General features: G+C 41.9%; 1 protein-coding gene across 6 annotated transcripts in view; it reads right to left on the reverse strand.

Moving 5' to 3' along the window:
* sema4d (sema domain, immunoglobulin domain (Ig), transmembrane domain (TM) and short cytoplasmic domain, (semaphorin) 4D) overlaps nucleotides 1–22,564 on the reverse strand; it is a 159,168-nt gene that overhangs the window by 96,746 nt on the left and 39,858 nt on the right. For 5 of the 6 annotated variants that reach the window (XM_067258071.1, XM_067258069.1, XM_067258070.1 and 2 more), the window contains exon 2: nucleotides 10,702–10,793. The exons of the other annotated variant lie outside the window; for it this stretch is intronic. The gene's annotated coding sequence lies outside the window, so the exon portion shown is untranslated. The remainder of the gene's footprint in view (nucleotides 1–10,701; nucleotides 10,794–22,564) is intronic. 6 annotated transcript variants of the gene reach the window in all.

A 22,564-nucleotide genomic window follows, 5' to 3' on the forward strand; every position in this document is an offset into this window, starting at 1 on the left:
AGCCAAAAAACATCGCGAGTAGCCAAAACATGAAGCACACATTGTGAACAACCAAAGTAAGTGCCAAAGGGAAGAACCATAAGAGCATGTAGTTAAACAAGTTACAATTAAACAACATGAACAGCTATAAGTGCAAGTGTACCTGTGGAAAAAAGTAAGTACAGGGACATTCCCCGAAGCAAGTAGGGTGAAGTGCCTTGCCCAAGGACACAACGTCATTTTGCACGGCCGGGAATCGAACTGGCAAACTTCAGATTACTAGCCCGATTCCCTAACCACTCAGCCACCTGACTCCCATTTACTGTCAAATAAAGTACAATCATTAATAAAAACATTTGGTAAAGTTGGTAAGGGTCTTATTCTTACATATAACAATGTGCTTTGAACTAACTGTAATAATGGTATCGGTATTGCTTTACAGATCTTGTTGTATTCTCTGTAAGTACAGTTTAAATTATATTTGTCGCTATATATTATAAAAGGTTACCAGACATCTATAACATCATTCACAAACACAATGCCCTTTTCATACCAATCATATTTAAACAATGATTTCCTATTGATTACAATGACCCTATTGTTCCATAAGGCTCAAATTTGTTAAGATATACATTTTGATAGAAGTTTTGATTGAAGTTGATAGGCTCGAAATCTTTAAACTCTAATTTTTGGGGGGGGCTCGAATTTGAGCAACATGAATTGCCAAGTCTTGAATTTTTGGGTCGGATTCTTTTTTGTCATAGAAATATGTGAATTTGGTGTTGTTTAAATTATTCAAAGTATTCAATGCCTTTTCAAATTCAAAACATTATGTCACTGATTTGCTTCCATACAAATGGCAGCGCGCCCTCTGCTGACATCTTGAATATGTGACTGTCAAGCTCGTGGGAGCAACTTCCGGGTCACAACACTAAAATACATGCAAAATTGAGAAAGGAGATTTCCACACACTATTTTAATTCCCGACTTCAATGTTTAAGCACATCAAAGAAAATCAGATAACGGGTCGTTTTTTCGTTTTCCGTTTTCTATTATCGAAACAAAAAACGGAAAATGGGTAGTTTTCCATTTTTTTGTTTTCCTATTTCTAAATGGTAGTCGGGAAACAGCTCGTTTCCCGATTTTGGTTTTCTAATTTCAAAACGAAAATCCATTGGCCGCAGAGTACACGGACCCGAACATGTTCTGTCGCCGTTTGACTTCCTAAACAGCTATGTTTTGTAGTGTCTCGCGTAGGCTACAGCGTTGCAGTGAGCTACACTGGTTTGAAACCACAGGTAATGATAATTTCACCAACAAATCGTTTAATGTAATGTCATAATAAATCCTACAACGAAAATGTATTTGTGAGGAATGTTTATTTTAACGATTGAAAACAGATGCATCATTGACCACTGTAGTATGTGTTGCCCGGGCAACAGTGGCTAATGTCATAATGCTAATACTTCAGTGAAATAGTAGACTACTGTTTCCAAAAGTTGATGTACTTCCTTAATAATATCAGCTTATATTGTACATTACACATCACAATTGTGTGTCATATCACAAAGTAAAATTAGTAAATAGTTATCACCCTGGCCTCTTTGCTTGTGGCGTTTCTACAGCTGCCTTGCAGTAAAGCAGTTAGCTTAGCTGTCTCCCAGAAGTTAACGAGCTGCTAAACTAATGTTCTGCTAGAGGTAGTCACGAAAGTCTTTGTGACGTTAGTGACGTAACTAAGTAGCGTCATTGACTGTGGCTAGCAAGTTAGCCACCGTTAGCTTCACGTTTCGACACAAAAACGTAATATCTACTTATAGGCCGTAAGGTGAACCCTGTTATCGTTTCAACCCGCTCCACAGTCTGGCATATACACAATCGTTAGGGGAAATAGTACGAAAATATGTGCAATATTACATTAGTTATTAAACTAGGCTATTACATTAACCTGGGGGGGGGACAGGACAGACTTATGTCGTTGTTGTAACATTCATTCATTCTTCCACAAATGAAAACACTGATCAACCATAAAAACAATCGTCATGAAAAATATGAAATGATATATAAAACTGTACAAAACAGAATAAGGAATAACAGATTAAGGACACTCAGTCCTCACTGTCAGTGTCAGGACAGTTATCTTCCAGTTCCTCAGTTTATTTTCTGTTGGCACAATTACAACAACGATATGAGTCTGTGCAACACAGTCCTGCAGAAAAACATGAACATCTTCCTGTCTCACACGCACTTTTGCAGCCGCAGTGTATCACATGCAAAACACTGTCAGGGGCCAAATTTCTGTTACGTGCAAGGTCCCATCAACTATTTGCCAAACATATCCATCCATGTTGACAAAAAGCAGCTACCTTATTGGTGTAGAACGATCATGTGTCGAACCGTGCCACCAAAATCCTATTACGCTCTGAAGAAACTAGTTCTGCATAAAACATAGACGCAACGATAATCGACTGGAATTTCAGCGACAAACTTTTTTTTTGGTAGCTTAGCACGACTCGTTCTTTTTTATGAGCTAAAGATTGTGTAGATGCCAGACTGTGGAGCGGGAGTCATTTTCTAAAATACTTTTCGTGGTTCACCTTGCGGCCTATTAACCCTTGTGTTATCTTCGGGTCATTCTAACCCATCAGTCATTGTGACCCACCGTCGTATTGCGACAACTTTACCGCATACAAAAACAAAGTGAAGCATTTTCTTTTAACCGTTGGGAAGAAAATAATTTTTATTTGTTTTTGTATTGGGTCAAATTGGGTAAACACAACGATAGTTCGTTATGAACCTTTGGGTCATGTGACCCGAAGGCAGCACAAGGGTTAAACCGTGCAACGGAACGTAAATACAAATACAAGCAACTCAATCGCTACCAAGACGAAACTTTTGACATTGACGTTGTCTATGTAGTCCAAATATTGACAAAGACTTAGGGGGGCAAAAATAAATAATCATATATATGTGAGAGAACAATGGTTGTGCCCTTGCCGAAGGCAAAGCACACCCAATAATTAATCCATAATCAGTGGACAGCATATAATTGAAATGAACAATTGAATTTAGGTCACTGAAATAACCCCAAACACTGAATTAATAAACAACTTTGGAGGGGTGGGGGGTGAGCAATTGTACCCTAACTACTGTTAACCCTTGTGTTATCTTCGGGTCATTCTGACCCATCAGTCATTGCGACCCACCGTCGTATTGCGACAGATTTACCGCATACAAAGACAAAGTGAAGCATTTTCTTTTAACAGCTAGGCTGTCTCAGACCCCCCACATTGCAAAGGTTAAAAGAAAATTATTTTAATTTGTTTTTGTATTGGGTAAAATTCGGTAAACACAACGATGGTTCGTTATGAACCTTTGGGTCATGTGACCCGAAGGCAGCACGAGGGTTAAGGTCAATTATATACAACTAATGCAGTGTCCGTTTGAATGAAATACTTTAGTGATGTGGCAGACGGGTGGGTCTCTGTGCTCAACTTCATACAACGCCTGGTTCTCGAGATAACTGAGCCACAGACAGACACACGTACTGAGTTTCCCAGCTTTATAATCAGAAAAAAAGGTTATGCAATACTTGTCTAAAATAACTTTGCTTAAATTGATAACATTTATAAATTTCTTACACATTTCAAATGAATGCATTAACTCTGAATTTGCATACTAAGAGGACTGAAGGTTGTATCAATACATCATTCAGCACAACTATTGCTTTCAAGGGTACTGGGCTTTCAATTTGGGATATTTAGACCAAGGTCAGGAGATATATCGGTTGGTGGGAATCTCTTGTCTAGGTGAGAATCTCTGGTCTTACCAGACAGTCACTACAAAGACAACTGGCCTCCAGGAAAGGTGAGGCCCTGAAATCCTGCCCCTCTTGCACCCCTCCACAAACAACCCCCTGCCCTCCTCTTTCTCTGTCCTGACAGCATGACTGTCTTTGAAAAGTTGACAAAGGACCAGATTGATGAGCTAAAGTTGAGAGGTCACATCCTCCTTGACATACTAAGGAACAGTCTATTTGCCTTCACTTGACTCCTACAAAAAAACATTGACACAAGCTTTCGACATGTCTTAATTGAGGCCTGTTTGATGGGCACCCCGGACACGACCATGCCCTTGTGACACGATGGACAGAGACGAAGAGGAAGTGGAGATGTCACAGGTTTGAGTTTCTGAATTGATGACTGACACTGAATGAGGGCCATTGGGCTGAGATAAATAGTGTGCTTCACAAATGTATGGTAAACATACTGACAGGGCAACCAAGAGGATAACTAAACCGTGACACCTGATTTAAATTCAATTTTGTAGGTTCCGGCATACGGGTTCAAGTGTGCATAAGATGTCCTACAATTCATTGACTGGCCTTCTTCGCAAATAAGTGAACCAATGCCCTCAAGGGACATTGTGAATCATGCTCTTTTATAATATGTAGTTCAATATGTAGCTTTGGTCTCATACCAACCTGTCTCATACTGATCCCATAAGAGTCTTATGATAAGACACATAAATACACAGGGACACAGCGTGGGAAACACCACTCATGCCTGGCTACGTGGCCTTACCGGTAAAGACAGTCATCTACCCCTGGTCCACATTCGGATCTGCCCTGTTACGCTTATGGTCAGGGTCGGACTGGCCGTCGGGAGAGCTGGGAGAGTTCCCGAACGGCCGGTCAAACGGCCGCGGCATAATACAAATATATATATATTAACAATAATAATACATGGCCTTGGGCCGGCCTGCGTTTCAAAGTCCCGGGCTGTTTTTCAGTCCCAGTCCAGACCTGCTTACGGTCCATCTATTGACATCCCAACACTCTGGCAGGCCTGTCAGAAAGCCTGGGGGCCAGGCTGGGGGAGGGGATAAAGAGGGTAAAAGAGAGAAACTGAGGAGAGGGCTTGAGAAAGGGGAAGGCAGATTATGGGATGACAGTATGGAGGGAGTGAAAAGGGACAGTGCACCCGGAAAGTATTCACAGAGCTTCAATTTGTCCATGTTATGTTACAGCTGTATTCCAAAATTTACTAAATAAATAAAAATCTTCAGAATTTTTATTTTATTTGTGCAAATCTATAAAAAAAATTTTTTTTTACAAAAAATGTGTGTGTGGAAAATTACCCTAACCCTAAGTATTCACAGCCTTTGCCATGACAATCAAACTTGAGCTTAGGTGCACAGAATTAGATTCTATTTGTGGTGGTAGGCCAACCCAGTATCATTCTTCTGCGTATCTATGACACGGGTTTACACTTCTATTTTGCGTGCCGTATATATGCCAAATCCCTGTTTTGCGTGCAGTTTATATGCAAATTCCTCCCGTTCATTTCTATCAACAGAAAATGTGTCTATATCACACGCAGAACGTCATCAACTCTTCATCAATTATACGTCATCATCCAGATTCTGATTTTACGGAGATTCATGATATCGAAGCTTCCAAATGTAGCTCGCGCTCTATGTGCGCTCGCATTAACTGTAGAAGTCCCTATCTTGCATCACATCAAACCCATACGTCCTAGTTTGGGGCAAAGCTCCTAATGTTTACAACATCTGGCTCCGTGCCTGATTAACACTCAAATCACTAAGCAGTCTCAAAAATTGTATCAATATAAAAAATAATACGATCCCTTTCTGTAATCATGATACCCCCCAGAAATTTTCACTGCACCCCCAGTCAAAGCAGGCTGCATCCGGCCTTGTTTGGTATACAAAAAAAGGGCCGGTCTTGGGCCTGAAACTCTCGGGCTGAAAAGTGGCCCCACTCCGGCCCTGCCCACCACACTGCCGCCATTCTTGTTCACAGTCTCGTCACTTCCCGTCTGGATTATTGTAACTCTCTTCTTTTTGCCCTCCCTCACAAATCACTCCATAAATTTAAATTGGTCCAGAACTCAGCTGCCCGCATCATAAGTCGAACCCCCTCTATTCACCACATCACTCCTGTCCTTCAACAGCTCCACTGGTCCAGTTTTGTATACAATTCAAGATCCTCCTGTTTACATTCAAGGCCATCCACAACCTCACCCCCTCATATTTGTCTGATCTCCTCCAGGGTCCCTCTACCTCCCGCTACCTCAGATCCTCTTCCTCCATACACCTGTCTGTCCCCTCCACCCATGTCACCACCATGGGGAGTAGAGTATTCAGCCGCTCTGCTCCCCGTCTCTGGAACTCACTACCACCCCAAATTAGAAATATCGATTAATTTCCCCATTTCAAATCAAAACTCAAAACACATCTGTTTAAAACTGCTTATTCCACTTAATGTCAATTGCACTGCTTCCTTCTGTTGTTTTAAATTTTGTTGTATTCTTTTTTTTCTGCTGCTTTTAATGTTTTTTGTATCTCTGTACGGTGTCCTTGAGTGCCGAGAAAGGCGCCTTGGAAATAAAATGTATTATTATTATTTTTTATATACTTTTTTTGTGGGGGAATTTTCACCTCAAACACCTTCACATTTAAATTGTTGTATTCTTAGATTGTTAAGTTCTTAAAAATAGTTAAACTTTTGTACTTTTACTTAATTTAAGATTCGTATATGTTTAGTGTTTTGCACTTCCCTGCCACAGAACACTTCCGTGTTTGTATAACATACATGGCAAATAAACCGAATTCACCAAGCTGCATTCTTAAAAAGAATAAGAATAAGAAATAAGAAAATAAGAAAAAATATCACACACAGGCAATATATTTATACTGTATATAGGCTGTATACAGGCCTGGTTCTTGCCAGCTATGGAAGTGCGGTCTGGCACATATCCTGAGTGGGCAATTATGGGGATAAATTATGGAGATAATTTTTTATTATTATTATGATTTAACTCTGTATAACTCGAGACAACTATCATTTCAATATTTACCACCTACGTCCGACTCTGCGTCAGACTAAAATCCGACTCTGGATGATGACGCATAATCGATAAAGAGTTGATGACGTTCTGCATATGATATAGACGCATTTTCTGTTGATAGAAATTAATGAGAGGAATTTGCGTACACAAACCTAGGTCATAGTATCGGTTTGATGTGAGTGTACATAAGGACTTCAAAAAGCAATATTTTTAGCTTTATGTAATCTAAACATTATGTTGGACTCATATTGTTATATTTGCCGAATGTATTTAACTATGCTAATTATATTTTACTTAAATTAAATATCAGTTTTGTACAAATTTGACAAGGGAATTATGATACTAAGGCCCAATGTCCCCCCCAAAACCCTAATGCCTGAATTTATCATCAAAGGACCAACTACACACAGTTCTGACTATATTAACCATCAGTGAGCTTTGTGTTTAAACTTAATGTTAACTTTTATTTCTAACTATGTTTGCGTCAGGGTAAGTTGCTCCTTCCATGCCATGTTTGTTTGCCGTTCTTCTTTCTTGTTTTATAAGGCAGATTTGCCAGGACTTTTCTCTCACTACTGGGCTTCCTCTGGTAACCCTTGTGGCAAAAATGCAGACTTACAAAAAGGGTGCATCAAGGGCTTAAAATGTCTGCAAAAGAGCCCTAAGCCCTTACAGACTTCAACATCTGTGAGTCTGTGAGGGTGGACATTGGGATCGGGCCTAACCGTTCGTAAACTCTCAGATTGATTCTCCTTCCGTCTTCTCTGAGGGAAAAAAACGTTTGTCATTGATTCAGAGAGTTTAAGGAGAGAGGCGGCTATTCACAGACGGGTCCGTTGTAGTGAGAGAAGGGGCTGACCGAATCAATGCGCTCTTCAATTAAATATTTGTTTAGCCATGTTTAAACAGTAAAAAAATATATTTACATTACATTTAGTCATTTAGCAGACGCTCTTATCCAGAGCGACTTACAGTAAGTACAGGAACATTCCCCCCGAGGCAAGTAGGGTGAAGTGCCTTGCCCAATGACACAACGTCATTTGACACGGCCGGGAATCTAACTGGCAACCTTCAGATTACTATCCCGATTCCCTAACCGCTCAGCCACCTGACTCCCTATATATAATAATTTAATAATTTTGTGGTGGTAAATTTTTTATTCTGGTGGGCCGCCACTAATGAATTGATGTATGGGAAACACTTTCCTGTTTCCACTGATCATCCTTGAGATGTTTCTACGACTTGATTGGAGTCCACCTGTGGTAAATTCAGTTAATTGGACATGATTTGGAAAGGCACACCTGACTATATAAGGTCCCACAGTTGATAGTGCATGTCAGAGCACAAACCAAGCCAAGAAGTCCAAGGAATTGGACCTCAGTGTCTGTGGACCTCCGAGACAGGATTGTATCGAGGCACAGATTTGGGCAAGGGTACAGAAAGATTTCTGCATCATTGAAGGTCCCAGTGAGCACAGTGACCTCCATCATCCGTAAATGGAAGAAATTTGGAACCACCAGGACCCTTCCTAGAGTTGGCCGCCCGGTCTAACTGAGCGATCGGGGAAGAAGGGCCTTAGTCAAGGAGGTGACCCAAGAACCCGATGGTCCCTTCCAGAAGGACAACCATCTTTGCAGCACTCCACCAATCAGGCTTGTATGGTAGAGTGGCCAGACGGAAGCCACTCCTCAGTAAAAGGCACATGACAACTCTCCTGGAGTTGGCCAAAAGGCACCTGAAGGACTCTCAGACCAAGAAAAACAAAATGATCTGGTCTGATGAACTCTTTGGCCTGAATGCCAAGCATCATGTCTTGAGGAAACCAGGCACCGCTCATCACCTGGCCAATACCATCCCTATAGTGAAGCATGGTGGTGGCAGCATCATCCTGTGGGGATGTTTTTCAGCGGCAGGAACTGATGTAGCTTGAGAGGTCCTGCAAAGAAGAATGGGAGAAACTGCCCAAAAACAGGTGTTCCAAACTTGTAGCATCATACTCAAAAAGACTTTAGGCTGCTAAAGGTGCTGTGAATGCTTATGTACATGTTTTAATTTTTGCAAATCTATAAAAAAAATATGAAACTTTTTTCACAGTCATTATTGGGTATTGTGTGTAGAATGTTGAGAAAAAAATAATAATTGAATCCATTTTGGAATAAGATAAAATATGGAAAAAGTAAAGCGCTGTGAATACTTTCCGGATGAACTGTGCAATGATCATGTAAAAATTATAATTATGTAAAAAGTAAGGCAGGTTCAAAGCCTGATTACATATTTAACTGTTGCATGAGCTAGCTATGAGCTTGACATCTTAGATGTAAGATATTTGAGGTCAGGCCATTCAGGATTTAAATCTGTATTCTCATGCTAGCAATACCAGTGTGCACTATGTACATTTGGCGTAATCACCTAAGTCTTTTTGTCCTAGTTTCTCTATCAGGGCACGGCAGCCCACCAAAGTAAAACCTTTTCGGCAGAGACAGAAAAAAGGGTGAAATTCCAGTGTGTTTACCAACATGAGGTAGGACTACACACACACTCTTGCATTGTGAACTGGAGAGGAGGATTAGGGAGGCTTGTTATTCAACAGAAAGAATCCCTGTCTACAAGTATTAGAGCCCAAATCTGGATTTGGAATCATCAACAACAGAGTAAATCCTGCACAATAGACTGCTGTTTTCAAACAGCTTCCACGGCCTTCCACGTTCTTTAAAGTTAAACTATGATCTACTAACCCTCAGGGAGTCATATTGGGAATAGAAGACTAATAGATACATTTATCTGGAGATACAATTCACACCATGAAATATCCACCATATTATAGGAAAATGAACCTATTTGTGCCTCTAGGATGCCGAGTTTTAGGAACAATTTGAGAGCACAGATCTATTGGAATGTCCTGATATCCAGAGTGTGCTGCCATGCCAAATAAAAAATGTAAGGGGATGTGAAAAAGGGCGCAAACTGCAAAATTCCGCAATCTGAGTTGCATGAATTTTAAGTAGTCTTGTGTTGAGGGGAGCTTTGTTCCATGCCACTGATGGGGCGGAGGGTCAGTCTCCCACTCTTCCTTCACTTTATTTTGGCAGGAACATTTATCATTCTTTCCTACTAACAATTGTGCGACAACACTGACTAGCACAGGCAGAACAATGGACAACTAAATCTGAGGACTCCCTGCACCCACTGCACTGGTTGCAACGATCCCTTGATTTTACGATCATCTGGACCACTTGTCAACAAGCTCATCACTTACCTACAACTCATCATCCAATTTGTAATTTTTTTTTCTTACATGCAGAGATCCACTGAGTAAAGAATATGCTACTGCAGTCTTCACTAATTGCTTACTGAGCAATTGACTGGATTAACTCACACTAAAAACTCACAAACGGGCTTCAGTGTCTTTGATGAGTTACAAAGAGAGGGGGAGAGAAAGTGGTAGGAGAGGGAAACAGAGCAGCAGAAAGCAAAGGCAAAAAGATGAAGTACGATAGACAGAGAGGCTGACTCAGGCAGACAGAGACAAAGGGAGGGGAGGAAGTATAGGGGTAGACCCAGGCAAGTCGCAACATTTAACACAACACACCACAGCCAACTAGGATGCAAATCGAGCCCGATGCAAATTGTATCTTCAGGGGCAAAACAGACTGACTCTTTGTACCAGCGTCTCCCTTTATCCTTGTCTGTCTGTCGGTCCCCCATCTCCACGGTGACTGGTGAACGTCATCCAAGAAGGCGCAGTATTGAGATGACACCGTCTTGACTTCATGCAGGACAACAGTTGAGACACTGTGGACCTTTCCTGGTGAACGCACACATGCAGACACACGTGCAGACAAACACTTACTTGTCTGTCATGGCTTCAATGAGAGAATATAGATTAATGAAAACGCCCTTCTTCGTCGATCTGGGATGGCCTGAGGATGGTTCGACAGTGGTCTGTGAAGGAGAGAGAGGGATTTTCTGTTGTTTAAAGCAAACATATTCAAACCTTAATTTTATATATTAAAGCTTGGTTAGGCAAGTTTTGCGAATATAGCTATTTTAGATTCTGTTTGACACGATTCTAATCTAAATATCCCACCCCCTCCCTTCAAAGCCACTCACACAAAACTACAGTAACGCCCATTGAGTTCAGGGACAGAGTACGCGTAGGTACATTTACATTTCTTGGACTTGCCTTGAATGGACTCCATGCATGTCTACAGTTTTAACTAAACTCCATTGGCAGCAAATTTCGTTTGATATCAGTGCATAACACTGCTACTTGCTTTGGAGACATCGATATACATAACCGTAACCAAGTGGTTACGGCTTTGTGAGTGGCTTTGAATGGCTTGAGTGGCTTGAATATGTTCACCCCTAGCCCTTACCCCTCAGTTTCAAGGGACAAGGGCTAGGGTTAAACTAAGGGGTAGGGGTAAGACAGAGTATTGGGATTCAACCTCAGTGAATTGTAGCTGCAGTGCGGCTATAGATAAATAAAGAATAGACAAGGAGATCAAACACAAAGCCTAGTGTAAAATTGAAGCCGCGAGTTCTGATCTGAAGCAGCATGCCGAAACGTTCTTAAAGCCGAATTATACTTCTCCAACTCCGTTACGGACGGACGGAGTCGGACGGATTGGTTGAATTTATAGTACTCCGAAGGCTGTGGGTGCTGAAAACAATTCACCGCCAGAAGAGTAGGTGGCGCAACGGTTTTTTGTAAGTCGTCGTCGAGTGTTTATTTACCTAGGTTATCGAGAAGTCAGAGCAAATTTACAAATTTGCCGTTTCATCAATAAAATACGCACATTTTCAGCAACTACACTGCCCATTTCTCGTCACATTTTAATTCAGATGCTGATTTACATGTACTTTTTAGCTGAAATATGAATTGTAAAAACTTACAGCAATGGCGGTCAAAGGATTCTGTTCGTCCTGTTTATCACGGCAACCCCGCCCCCGCCGCAAGCGGTTCTTAATACGGACCAATCACAGCAAAGGGGCATCCGTAAAATGACGGACGGACAGACGCATAGTCAGGAAAATCAGGAGGTGCACGTAGAGCTCTCCGAGGGGCTCTACGTGGGGTTTAATCGAAGAAATACGGTATGACAAAAAAACACATTAGATACCCTGCCTTTAAACCAGCAAACATGGTAAACAGAATACACGCCTTCCATAGCAGACAGCTGGGACTGTCTTTAGGAGGGAATATGGTATTCAGCTTTATCTTTCATTTGTTTCACGAAGTTCACTGGAACACTAAATGCTACACTATAGCGGACAAAAGCATGTGAACAGGCTGAGAGAAGTTGCTCCCATGCCGGAGTTGCTCACAATTAGCCAGGCGAGGCCTGGTCTATATTGTTACCATGGCAACCTAGGCAGCTGAGCCACTGAGCATAAATTAAGTACATGAAGCCATCCACCAGTGAGCATCCTGGCAGAAAAAAAGGACAGGAGGAAGGAAAGAAAGCAATTTACTACCTTCCACCAAATCAGTGCCAGCAGTAAATCGCATGGAGTGATGACTTGGATGACTATTCTCAAAGTGCCGTTGATGGCATTTACCTATGGCACATTATCAGCATACATGTCCACAGTACAAAGGCTGCAGCTTCGATTCATGGTTTTTCTGAATAGTGTCCAAGAAAACCTTTAAGATTTTACATCTCATCAGTAGCATTATACGTCATGGAAAGGAAAATATCTGATGTGAAATCATATTCTGAAAATTTACAACGATTAGATTTGGAATAGATTTCTTCATCCAAGAGCTTATTCAAAATCATCCCCACTGTACCTACATGCAGGCTGGGTCGAGTTTTTTCACCTTTCAGTTTGGGTGATGACATGGTTCCAATTCCCAGTCTAGTCTACCTCCAAGGCCCATTATGCACATTGCATAATCTTAAACTTCATACTGTGAATTTTTACAATTCCCTGCACAACTGTATGGCTCTTCATTTATTTAAGTAACAGTAAAATTGCACAGATTTTATATTATTCAATAAATAATTTTTGTGACCTTTTTGTCAATTACTCTATTTAATATGTATGTCTTCTACTACAGTACTTGTTTTATCTCCATATTTCAACTTACTATGTTTATGCAACACCTACCAAAGATAATTCCTTGTACAGTCAAGTCCATAAATATTTGTACATTGACACCATTTATTATTTTGGCTCTATACACCACCACAATGGATTTGAAATGAAACAAGATGTGCTTTAAGTGCAGACTTTCAGCTTTAATTTCAGGGTATTTACATCCATATCAGGTGAACGGTGCAAGAATTACAACAATTTTTATGTGCCACCCCCCCTTTTTAAGGGACCAAAAGTAATTGGACAAACTAACATAATAAATCTAATTGTCACTTTTAATACTTGGTTGCAAATCCTTTGCAGTCAATGACAGCATGTAGTCTGGAACCCATAGACATCAGCAGACGCTGGGTTTAGTCCCTGGTGATGCTCTGCCAGGCCTCTACTGCAAGTGTCTTCAGTTCCTGCTTGTTCTTGGGGCATTTTCCCTTCAGTCTTGTCTTCAGCAAGTGAAATGCATGCTCAAATTGGATTGAGGTCAGGTGATTGACTTGGCCATTGCAGAACATTCCACTTCTTTGCCTTAAACTCTGGTTGCTTTCGTAGTATGCTTCGGGTCATTGTCCATCTGCACTGTGAAGCGCCGTCCAATGAGTTCTGAAGCATTTGGCTGAATATGAACAGATAATATTGCCCGAAACACTTCAGAATTCATCCTGCTGCTTTTGTCAGCAGTCACATCATCAATAAATACAAGGGAACCAGTTCCATTGGCAGCCATAAATGCCCACGCCATAACACTACTTCCACCATGCTTCACTGATGAGGTGGTATGCTTTGGATCATGAGCAGTTCCTTTTCTTCTCCATACTCTTCTCTTCCAATCATTCTGGTACAAGTTGATCTTTGTCTCATCTGTCCATAGGATGTTGTTCCAGAACTGCACAGGCTCTTTTATGTTTTTTGGCAAACTCTAATCTGGTCTTCCTGTTTTTGAGGCTCATCAATGGTTTACATCTTGTGGTGAACCCTCTGTATTTACGCTGGTGAAGTCTTCTCTTGATTGTTGACTTGGACACAGATACACCTACCTCCAGGAGAGTGTTCTTGATCTGACCAACTGTTGTGAAGGTTTTTTTTCTTCACCAGGGAAATAATTCTTCTGTCATCCACGACAGTTGTTTTCCGTGGTTTTCCGGGTCCTTTGGTGTTTGTGACATTTCCTCCCCGGGCAATGGCTTGTTGTTGTTTTGGGATCAAGGTGGGGGTTCCCAAGCACTGTACAAATGCAATGCAAATACCTAACTGCTCTGGAAGAAATATTAACAAAATAATTATAAGGAGGGAAACTATTTAAAGGGCCGTTTACAAGTCTACATGTGAAAGATTAGTATATTGGCTGTTTCAGTGTGTCCCTCTGCCATAAAGCTCTGGGCACCCCAGAGATAGAATGTCCTGTATGTGGTTCCCCAATTTCCAGCCACTCAACTCTTGCAGACTTTTGAAAACACCAAGGTGCTTATTCTGAAAACATTCTGACACAAGTAAAAAAAAAAAAAAGGGAAAAAAAGAAAGTCAGTCAATGTGTGAGAATCAGAATCAGAAAGGGTTTTAATCGCCATGAAAGTTTGCACAGACAAGGAATTTACTTTGGCAGGAAGGTGCATACATTAAACATATAGGAATCTTAAAACTTAAATATGTGGTCTAACTATAGGTCTAGCTAATACTAAGGGGATTTAGAATAAAAATAAAATATAATAAAGAGACCATAATTTACAATCTAAAAATACAGATTGCAGCCGATCACCTTCTCAGCAGTGCGGATGATACGCTGCAGCCTACTCTTGTCCTTGGCAGTGGCGGCAGCGTACCAGATGGTGATGGAGGAGGTGAGCATGGACTCACTGATGGCTCTGTAGAAGTGCACCATCATTGTCTTTGGCAGGTTGAATTTCTTCAGCTGCCGTAGGAAGTACATCCTCTGTTGTGCTTTTTTGGTGAGGGAGCTGATGTTCAGTTCCCACTTGAGGTCCTGGGAGAGGATGGTGCCCAGGAAGCGGAAGGACTCCACAGTGTTGACTGTGGAGTCGCACAGGGTGATGGGGGTGAGTGGGGCTGTATTCTTCCTGAAGTCCACAACCATCTGTCTTAAGAGCATTGAGCTCTAAGTTGTTCTGGCTGCACCAGGTCACCACATTGTCAGCTTCCCACCTATAGTCAGACTCATCCCCACCAGAGATGAGCCCAATGAGGGTGGTGTCGTCCGCAAACTTCACGTTCAGCTGGGAGAGCTTGTCCTGAAGCAGGGTGGGGATGATGGTATTGAAGGCAGAGCTGAAGTCCACAAACAGGATCCTGGCGTAGGATGCTGGGGAGTCCAGGTGCTGTAGGGTGAAATGGAGGGCCATGTTCACTGCATCGTCCACAGACCTGTTGGCTCTGTAGGCAAACTGTAGGGGTTCCAGTAGAGGGTCTGTGATGGATTTAAGGTGTGCCAGCACTAGGCACTCAAAAGACTTCATTACCAAGGAGGTCAGGGCGACGGGTCTGTAGTCATTAAGTCCTGTTGGCCTTGGCTTTTGGGGCACAGGGATGATGGTGGAGGACTTGAGACAGACTGGCACATGGCATGTCTCCAGGGAGGTGTTAAAGATGTAGGTAAACACCGGAGACAGCTGGTCAGCGCAGTGCTTGAGGGTGGCAGAAGAGACAGAGTCCGGCCCAGCTGCTTTGCGTGGGTTCTGCCTCTTGAAAAGTCTGTTAACTTCACCCTCGTGAATGGAGAGTGTCGTCACTGTGTTGAAAGGGGGGGGGGAGGGAAGGGATAGTTCAGGACTGTCCAATTGTCTTTCAAATCGACAGTAGAACTCATTCAGGTTGTTGGCCAGGCAAGAGTCAGTGGAGTGGGGGGCTCTGGGCTTGAAGTTGGTGTTCTGCCTGAGCCCTCTCCAGACAGAAGCAGAGTCGTTAGCAGAGAACTGGCGCTTTAGTCTCTCTGAGTACAGTCGTTTAGCCTCCCTCGACGCCTTGCTATACCTGTTCTTCGACTCTTTGAATCTGTCCTTGTCCCCACTCCTAAACGCGACCTCTTTGTCCAACCTCAGCCTTCTGAGTTTAGCTGTAAACCAGGGTTTGTCGTTGTTGAAGCTCACCCTGGTGCGTGTTGGTATACAGCAGTCCTCACAGAAGCTGATGTACGACATCACGGCCTCTGTGAGCTCATCCAGACTATTGGAGGCAGTCATGAACATATCCCAGTCAGTAGAGTCCAAGCATGCCTGCAGATCCTCCAAAGCCTCACTGGTCCACTGTTTCGATGTCCACACAGCAGGCTTACAGCACTTTAGCTTCTGCCTGTATGCAGGAATCAGGTGGACCATGGCGTGGTCAGAGTGACCCAGTGCTGCCCGGGGGACCGCATGGTATGCTTGGCTGATTGTAGAGTAGCAGTGATCCAAAGTGTTCTCTGGTAGGGCATTTGATGAATTGTCTGTATTTGGGGAGTTCTTGGGTGATATTGCCTTTGTTAAAGTCACCTAGTACAATAACCAAGGAATCTGGATTTGCATGTTCCACACTCAAAATCTGGCTGGCAAGCACACGTTGAGCCTCGTTGACGCTAGCTTGCGGAGGCATGTAGACGCCGACCAGAATGAATGACGCAAATTCACGTGGTGAGTAAAAAGGTTTACAGTTAATAAAAAAATATTCCAGATCAGGAGAACAGCGCTGCAGAATCACTGTCACATCTTCACACCAGCCACTGTTAATGTAAAAACAAATACCACCGCCTTTCGTTTTGCCCGAAAGCACAGAGTCACGATCCGCTCTCAGCAGTTTGAAACCTGCTAGCTGTAGCACAGAGTCAGGGATCAGTTCACTCAGCCATGTCTCCGTAAAGCACAAAACAGAAGATGAATGAAAGTCTCTGTTTTTCCACACCAGTAGCTGAAGTTCGTCCAGTTTGTTGCTCAGAGAACGCACGTTGGAGATAAATATCCCCGGTAACGCTGTACGAGCCCTGCGCCGACGGAGTCGCACGAACGCACCGGCTCGTTTGCCTCTCCTACGACGCTTCGCTGCTAGGACAAAGCCGAGGGTGGCTTTGACTATAATACCCACTAATTCTGCCGCTGGAAGCAGAAAACTGGGAAATAAATCCACAGAGTTGTACTCCTGATGTTAAGAAGTACTTCTCTTGTTAGAGAACCACGGAAATCTTGAGAACACTGAATTTACAGACAAAACGACACAAAACAGAGCACACCAAACAACATAGGCTGCCATCGTTGGCGCCATCTTAAAGGAATTCGCGCCATCTTAAAGGTGTTTAAAATATAATAAATGGCATGGTTTTGTAAAGAAGGCCTTTCAAAAACACCAAACACCGCTTACCAAAAGAGCAGAGATTGATGAAGGAATTATGAAAATAGAAACTGCCCCAAAACTGGTCACTGATATTGATACACTGGTTGAAGAAAATAGATGTCAGGGAGCAGGATTTAAAAGCAAAATGTCTGTTTCATGACCTCAAACTCTATTATGCATATTAGGTAATACATTACAAATGCTATCAATTGTATTTTATTTGCTAACTGACTGTGTCGCGTGTATGGACTGATGTGGGAGGACTGTGTGGAGTAGCGCTAATTACTTTGTAGGCGCAGCGGTCCTGTCGTGATTGGATCCTCAGCGGCGTGGGAATGCGGCCGCGGAGAGGAGAAAAAGGCTGACATGTCGGCAAGAGGCGAGAAGGGAACACGGAGAAGAGTAGACTGGACACGACCGGTCGACCAGGTACATTCAAGAAAACATTCAAGTTTGGGATTACGTGTTGGCGATATTGGAGAGAGTCGGGAGTCGAACAACCGAAACTGAAACAAACTGTTCTGTGCACTACAAGGAGGCCCTATGTACACAGGAGCACCAATCATGGATGGACATTTCGGAGGGTCGACAAGTGGGTGAGCGCTGTAGCGGCCCTTAGTGACATTGAGACATTGATTTCGGTCGGGCCACTGCCGACTGAACGGACCGCGTATTACCTGTTTGTTTGTCAACTAGCCTACTCCAAATCCGTTCATTGCCAGCACTGTGTGGGTGAGCCACTCACTCTCGGGGCCAGCCCTGCAACATCCCAGACCTCGGACCACCAATTACCATAAACTGTATAATTTTGTACCCGGTGTTGGAAGTGATGTTGGTTTAAACGTGCAGTCTGCCACAAAGTTGGGTGCCTTATAAGATATTGCAGTGACGTGTTTTTAGTGTGCAGTGGACTCCTACAGTACCAAAGGGGCAAAGGGGGGAGTGTGCCTATGTTCCCACAGCTCTGGGAACATAGACAATGACTAATGATTTTGAAAATTAGGCCGTATGTTCCCACAGCTTAATGTTCCCACAGCCCTATGTTCCCACAGCAACATAGGTCTGTGGGAACATATGGCTGTGGGAACATAAGGGCGTAATTTTCAAAATTGTCAGTGAAAAAAGAATCCTTAGAAATGTGGGAACATAGGGCTGACCCCGGCAAGGGGTAAGGAGCTGCTTGGCCCTGGTTGTGCCTTTCGGGTGGGGAGTGTGCACAGTAGCAACGGACCGTAACAGTTGGGCAGTGCATCTTAAATGAATTTAAATAAAGCTTTTTGTATTATAACCTCTTCGTGTGTGTTTTGGGAATCAACATTGGCGACAACTACTCATTAATAGTGCTGAAAATCTTTGATGTGCAAAGGAATGGTTTTGATTGCCGTTATTTGAAAGAATTTTCATAGGGCATAACTGTTAATGTTTAGAGGACTTATTAAAGTAGTTAAATTGTTCCACTTAAGAGCAGTGTGTTTTTCCAGTTTTCTTGTCAATTGTTTACACTAAGTGGTACACTAAGGTTTAACAAAAGGTAATTTGGTTTTCCAATCCGGAAACCGAAAATGAGTTTGGCACCCCTGGTATAAATAAATCTCATCATGTAACATTATCTTCCAAATGAGAATTGAATGAATTCATACAGGTCTACACGTAACAGATTTTATTTGGTATTGAAACAGGTAACTCATGGACAACTAGCCTACCATTGCGCAGAACTGGCTTATACAGAAAATAAAGAGGAGCGTTAAGCCTCTTGAACCAAAAAGCTTAGAAACAGCCTAATAGTGATGGGAAGTTCGGATCATTTTACTGATTCTGTTCTTTGAATCTCGTTCAATAAAATGAACAAATCTTTATTCGAGTCATTCGTTCATTTCAACGGAGGGGGGGGGGGGGGGGGGCGGGATATCCGTCCACTGCAAACACGTATCATATTCTCATGTAGGTTAGTGCATGACATGTGCACCAGCAGATACTATTTTAAAATAAATTCCTGCATTAAAATAATGTATCATGACAGTTTGTATGATTTGGTCATTTATTATCACACTAGCATTTAATTATCACGGCAAACAATAACACTGCACTAAACTGTAAGTGTAAATGTAAAGTGAAAGTAACAAAACCAGTCAGTATGATGACTTGAGCGAATATCATTCACGTCTTACTAAAACAGCGGCCACGCGACAGGGAATGAGGAAACTGTTTCCTCTACTAAAAAATACAATGCGTGTCACGTGAAAAAAGGATCCAAAGACTCGTAGAAGACCGAGTCGGGAAATGAACGAATCGTTTGTTTCCTCCAGTACAGAGCCTATGCAGGTCACGTGAAAAAAGGATCCAAAGACTCGTAGAAGACCGAGTCGGGAAATGAACGAATCGTTTGTTTCCTCCAGTACAGAGCCTATGCAGGTCACGTGAAAAATGATCCAAAGACTCGTACCCGAAGACCGAGTCGGGAAATGAACGAATCATTTCTGTTTACTTGGACGAGCCTATGCAACAGTCCCGATGCGAGGCCACGAGAAAATGAACGAATCACTCTTTGAGAGGACTCGTTACTCCCGAGTCCTTGTAAGGATTCGTTCAAAATGAACGAATCGTTCCCGAACGACACATCACTAGTAAAAATATAAGCAGTTTTTCAACTGGCAAGCGGTTGTCAGATTTGGCCCAAGTTTAAACAGCTGTAATTCAGTCCTATTTTGACATGTCAATGTGATTGTGGTCTAAAGATAATCTGTGCCAAATTTGGTGACTACTGGAACATTTTGTTGGAGGAATAGGGAAAAAACTTTTTATAAAACGTAAAATGGCGGCCACATCAAGTTCATGTGTCAAGTTCATGTGCCAGATCATGTGTCAGACACGGGATCGCCCCCTAGCGGTTAGACGACACAACCTTTTGTGGTCCTCTTTGGAACAGGCTCCCGAGCACCTCTACCAAGTTTGATGTCAATTCAGCAAATATTTCCTGAGATATGATCTCACTTCCTGTTTTGGCGGCTTCATCGCCGACTTTGATCAGCTTTACCAGAAAAACCATGTGAAAACATTTGTGAGGCTTGATCTGAAGATAATTGGTGCCGAATTTTTGCTTATTGCAGCGCCACCTAGAGGTGAAATGGCATGACCTATTGGACCTCTTTAGAACAGGGTCCCTAGTCCTTATACCAAATTTGGTGTCAATGCAGTAAAGAGGTGCTGAGCTATGACCTCACTTCTTTTATGGTGGCTTGGTTGAGGACTTTGATTGGCTGTTCCAGTCAAAAGGTTTTGAAAATTAAAAAATGTGATGTCTTTTGTGAGGCTTGGTCTGAAGAGGACCTGTGCCAAATATGAAGAAGATTAGACAAAAATTGTAGGAGGAGTTACGAAAAAAGTTTTTCCTTAACATTCAAAATGGCGGAGAATCTATATAACTGGGTATGACGTCATAGAGTGTGTTGGACTCGTCTTGATCCAGGGAATACAACAATACCTCATTTTCGAAAATGAGACATGTGGTTCAAAAGTAACGTGTGTAAACACACCTTCAACTTTGACCCATTGGTGGCGCTAGAGCGTTTGCAATGGAGACATGAAACTTTGTGAAATTGATGAGGGGACTGGCCCCAAAGAGTGTGCCACTTCTGACAATACGATTCTAGGGGCTGCCATTTTAGGGTGTGCTTGCTTGCGTCCGTTGCACAGGGGTCCGTTTTGTAATGACATTTTTACAACTGATATTTCTGTATATTTTATATAAAAATGCCTACTTATTATTTATAAAGATTAAATAGATTTAAAAGCATCTTTTTTTTGCTGCTCATTTACAACTCAAAATACGAGTGAAGTGTAGAATGAAATAGATGTCTTCTCATTTCCCCTGCAAGAGGCAGCCTCATGATTGAATCAAAAAAAATACATTTGGCAGACCGGTGTAAAAATTGACCTAATCTCTATGACTTAAACGTCCTTTTAATTTGTTCCCTTCTCGTGATATTTTCAGGCATTTAGCCTACTCATATTGCATTCATTCATGATTAAAGGACCCCCTTTGAAGATTATTCTACGACGTTACGGGCAGTAGAAGATGGAATCGCGATTCACAGTACCATCTGCTAACTGAAAATATGCCCCCCAAAACGTAAATAAGCTTGACATTTATTTAGTGGAAAATCGCTAATTCATAAAAAGCTCATTGGTAGCGATCATTGTCAGTAACAACGCAAAATGTGATATAGCCCTGTGTGGAGAAGCTGCCCCGGTAAATTCTACTACTACGGTACAGTACTAGACTACTGCTGTGTTCGTCTTGGTAGCGATTGCGTTGGTTGAATTGGATTTAACGTTCCGTTGTACGGTTTAGGCAGAAATTAATTATTTTCATTAACAGATTGACAAAGTTTAGGCTGTGGCAATGAAGTTTAGGTTAGTAGTCAGATAGACCTTTGACTTAAGTAAGGGGAGTGCCAACATGTTCTGTCGCCGTTTGACTTCCTAAACAGCTGTGTAGATGTTTTGTAGTGTGTCTCGCGTAGGCTACAGCGTTGCAGTGAGCAACACTGGTTTGAAACCACAGGTAGTGATAATTTCACCAACAAATCGTTTACTTGTAATGTAATGTCATAAAAAATCCTACAACGAAAATGTATTTGCGAGGAATGTTTATTTTAACGATTAAACAGATGCATCATAGACTGCTGTAGTGTGTTGCCCGGGCAACAGAGGATAATGTCATGATGCTAACGCTTCAGTGAAATAGTAGACTACTGTTTCCAAAAGTAGATGTACTTCCTTAATAATATCAGCTTATATTGTACATTATACTTCACAATCGTGTTTCGTGCAACGGAACATAAATAAAAATACAAGCAACTCAATCGCTACCAAGACTAAACTTTTGACACCTAGGTTGTATATGTAGTCCAAATATTGACGAAGGCTTAGGAGTGTGAAGAGAAACAATAATAACTAGAAAGGTACATTTCCTGAAGAAAATGTGTGTGTTTGCTGAAAGCAGTTGAAACAATTATTTTGATGGCTTTAATAGTGAAGAAGGTTTTACAACCTTTTTAAAAGAGGTATGTGCTTTAAAAACTAAATGGTGAGAAAGAGTTAAAAGTATATCTGTCACTGTTATGCATTGCGATATTTTCTTACTGGTGAAAATGGAGAAAAAACTGTGATGAAAAGAGTATCTTATTGACTTTCATACATTTTTAAGCATTAAAAGTATTAAAGAATGAAAGACTGAGAAACAGAGAAAAGTTTGAAGAAAAATGAGCAAATATAGTGATGAAGAGTATATTACATAA

This window comes from Osmerus mordax, chromosome 20 (assembly GCF_038355195.1).
Source record: "Osmerus mordax isolate fOsmMor3 chromosome 20, fOsmMor3.pri, whole genome shotgun sequence".
NCBI classification, from domain to species: Eukaryota; Metazoa; Chordata; class Actinopteri; order Osmeriformes; family Osmeridae; genus Osmerus; species Osmerus mordax.